The sequence below is a fragment of the Triticum aestivum genome, chromosome 6A (assembly GCF_018294505.1).
Source record: "Triticum aestivum cultivar Chinese Spring chromosome 6A, IWGSC CS RefSeq v2.1, whole genome shotgun sequence".
Classification (NCBI taxonomy): Eukaryota; Viridiplantae; Streptophyta; class Magnoliopsida; order Poales; family Poaceae; genus Triticum; species Triticum aestivum.
In genome coordinates, this window is record NC_057809.1 from 349,977,446 (window position 1) to 349,981,482 (window position 4,037).

Sequence of the window (4,037 nt, forward strand, 5' to 3'; positions counted from 1 at the left end):
CCTAGAAGGGCGTGGTATCCGCTACTGAACGAGGCCACTTGGAATGTAATTTCTTCGGACCTGTAATTCTCCAGAGTGCTGAATACCACATCTAGTGTGATTTTCCCAGCGCAACGTGCCTCCCGACTAGGGATGATTCCTCGTAAGGTCGTGCTACTTTGCTCAATACAGTTTCTGTATATTTCCATTTTTTGAAGAGTCTCCTCATAAATGAGTCCACTGCGTCATCCATGAGCACTTTAGTGAGCTGAAAGTCGTCCACAATTGGACTGAGGACCAAGGTGGCTGGTGCTCGGGCTGTTCGGAATTTAGATTTGTCACTGGCATTGAAGGTGATAGCCGTGTCGCTCCATGGATTTATTGCTGCCACATGGCAGACTTCGGCAAGGTTGCGGAGTGCTCGCTTACGCCTATTATTTGAGGCAAAGGTCTCGAAGACTATCAATACTGTATTGTTATCCACGGGAAGGTGCTCTGAGGTGTTTTGGATGAGGAGATCCTCATCGCTCTTGGCCACCTGCCGGAGTACCCAACACGCTCTAATGTGTTGGTATGGGCTGTACTATGAATTTTGCAGGGCCCGTTAAGCCATCCCTCCAATACGGTTCCACGCCCTGTAGTGGGCTTTTGCTTCTTTGTAATTGAGTCGAGCGACTTATGAGAGTGCACTCTTTTAGTTCGGACTGGGGGTTTTGTCAAAGCCGGATTATCCCAAAATTTTGTTTGGGTTTTCCAGGCGCTTTCCATCGCACAGTACTTCCATACTATGGCCGCCAAGTCAGCGAAGTGTGCTATGTCATGGCGACTTATGGCGTTGACGATTCCCTTGTCCGTGCAATTGTTGCAAAAGAACAAAATTGCGTCTTTCTCACGACAGTCCTTGACCTTGTTCATTACAAGGAGGAATCTGGCCCAATAGTGATGTACAATCTCTTGGGGCTCTTGCCTAATGTGGGAAAGATCTTTTGTATCTGGGTGGGTGGGTGGATTTAAGTCTAGACATTGACCCAATCTGAGACCCCGGGGCGGGGGAGTTTCTGATCTTGGAAGTTCGGGCTCCGGGATGTTGCCCCGCAGGTTCGGCATGCAGCCTGATTCTAGGTTCAGGGTTAGGGCAATGTCCTCCCGTGGGCGGGTATCCGGCACGGTGAGCTCGGGAATCCGGACATAGTTCGTCCTCAGGATAGAGGGAGAATCGCCGCATTGCTCCTCCACCACCGCTATCTGATGGGTGACCGGTGGAGAGTTAATCTCCCTTTGGCCGGGTTTAAGCCCAATCCGATCGTAGTCCGTAGCGACTCCTAGAGCGGCGATGCGATCCAAGAGCTCGTTAAAAGAGGAGAGATCCATTGGATCCATCTGCTCAGTGAATTTCGAGCCGATGTGGAGGCTATTTTCGATGACCCGAGAAGTCATCGCCGGCGCAGCGGCCGAGCGGGCGGTCATGACGAAGCCGCCTAGTCAGAGAGTTTGGCCTACAGCCAGGGCTCCCCCAGAGGTGATGTTGTCCTTGACAACGAGACAAGCCATCCCTTCTTATGATGACGACACAATGGAACTCTCAATGAAAGCACCAATGTCGGTGTCAAAACCGGCGGATCTCGGGTAGGGGGTCCCGAACTGTGCGTCTAAGGCGGATGGTAAAAGGAGGCAGGGGACACGATGTTTACCTAGGTTCGGGCCCTCTTAATGGAGGTAATACCCTATGTCCTGCTTGATTGATCTTGATGATATGAGTATTACAAGAGTTGATCTACCACGAGATCGTAGAGGCTGAACCCTAGAAGCTAGCCTATGGTATGATTGTCTGTTGTCCTACGGACTAAACCCTCCAGTTTATATAGACATCGGAGGGGGCTAGGGTTACACAAAGTCGGTTACAAGGAGATCTACACATCTGTATCGCTAAGCTTGCCTTCCACGCCAAGGAGAGTCCCATCCGGACATGGGACGAAGTCTTTAATCTTGTATCTTCATAGTACAACAGTCCGACCAAAGGATATAGTCCGTCTGTCCGGAGACCATCTAATCCAGGACTCCCTCAACACACAAGTCACTCGTACCTACACAAACAAATAAGAACCTCGCAACCAATGCAATAAATGGGTTGTCAATCCCTTCACGGTCACTTACGAGAGTGAGATCTGATAGAGATAATAAGATAAATATTTTTGTATTTTTATTATATAGATTGAAAGTAAAGATTGCAAAGTAAAATAGATTGGAAACTTATATGATAAAAGATAGACCCGAGGGCCATAGGTTCCCCTAGTTGCTTCTCTCAAGATAGCATAAGTATTACGGTGGGTGAACAAATTACTGTCGAGAAATTGATAGAAAAGTGCATAATTATGAGAATATCTAGGCATGATCATGTATATAGGCATCACGCCCGCGATAAGTAGACCAAAACGATTCTGCATCTACTACTATTACTCCACACATCGACCGCTATCCAGCATGCATCTAGAGTATTAAGCTCATAAGAATAGAGTAACGCATTAGGCAAGATGACATGATGTAGAGGGATAAACTCAAGCAATATGATATAAACCCCATCTTTCTATCCTCGATGGCAACAATACAATACGTGCCTTGCTGCCCCGGCTGTCACTGGGAAAGGACACCGCAAGATTGAATCCAAAGCTAAGCACTACTCCCATTGCAAGAAAGATCAATATAGTAGGCCAAACCAAACTGATAATTCGAAGAGACTTGCAAAGATAACCAATCATACATAAAAGATTTTAGAGAATAATCAAATATTGTTCATAGATAAACTTGGTTATAAATCCACAATTCATCGGATCTCGACAAACACACCACAAAAAGAATTACATCGAATAGATCTCCAAGAAGATCGAGGAGAACTTTGTATTGAGATGCAAAGAGAGAGAAGAAGCCTTCTAGCTAATAACTATGGACCCGAAGGTCTGTGGTAAACTACTCACACATCATCGGAGAGGCTATTGTGTTGATGTAGAAGCCCTACGTGATCGATTCCCCCTCCAGCGGAGCTCCAGAAAAGGCCCCAAGATGGGATCTCTTGGGTACAGAAGGTTGCGGCAGTGGAAATAGGGTTTCGTGGTGCTCCTGTATGTTTTTGGGGTATATGGATATATATAGGAGGAAGAAGTAGGTCGGTTGAGCTGCGAGGGGCCCATGAAGGTGGGGGCGCGCCTAGGGGGGCGGGTGCACCTCCCTGCCTCGTGGCCACCTCGCTTCTTTCTTGACATCTACTCCAAGTCCCCTGGATTCATGGGGTGGAGTAGTTCCAAAAATAACTCTCCCGAAGGTTTCATTCCGTTTGGATTTCGTTTGATATTCCTTTTCTGTGAAACACTAAAATAGGCAAAAAATAGCAATTTGCATTGGGCCCTGGGTTAGTAGGTTTGTCGCAAAAATAATATAGAAGTGTATAAATAAAGCCCATTAAACATCCAAAACAGATCATATAATAGCATGGAACAATCGAAAATTATAGATACGTTGGAGACGTATCAAGAGGGCGCGCCAGTGCTCTAGTGGCGGCTACGTGGGCTTCTGCTCGACAGCATGTCCCCCCTCCTCCGGAGCTCATGGCGGCAAATCTTGCTGTGAGAGGAAGAGGGAGGGTGCGAGTCCGAGTCCGCCATGGCGCTCGGGGAAGAGGAGGATAGGGCGGCACATCATCACGCTTCCGCCAGCGGCCCTTCCCCCAATGGAGGGCCACGTCGAAGACCAGCCCTGCGAGTTCTTCATCAGGCTATACAAGCCGGTGTGTGGTCACCTCCGCCTCCCCACCCCGTTTTCTTGGGTAATGGAGCTTCACCCGCCGCAGGCCTTGAGGCTGCATATAAGGGGTTGCGGGAATGGCGGCATGCGGGCCAACGTCGACTTCCCCGCCCCTCATTTCATGTATCTCCGCCGTGGGTGTAAGACCTTTGCTCGCGACCATAGCCTGTCGGAGGGGCTTGTTCTCCATTTAAAATGAATGGAGAATGGCCTGCTCTTCGTCAAGATCTTCAGGAACTTGGGAACTCACTTAAGGTGCTGCG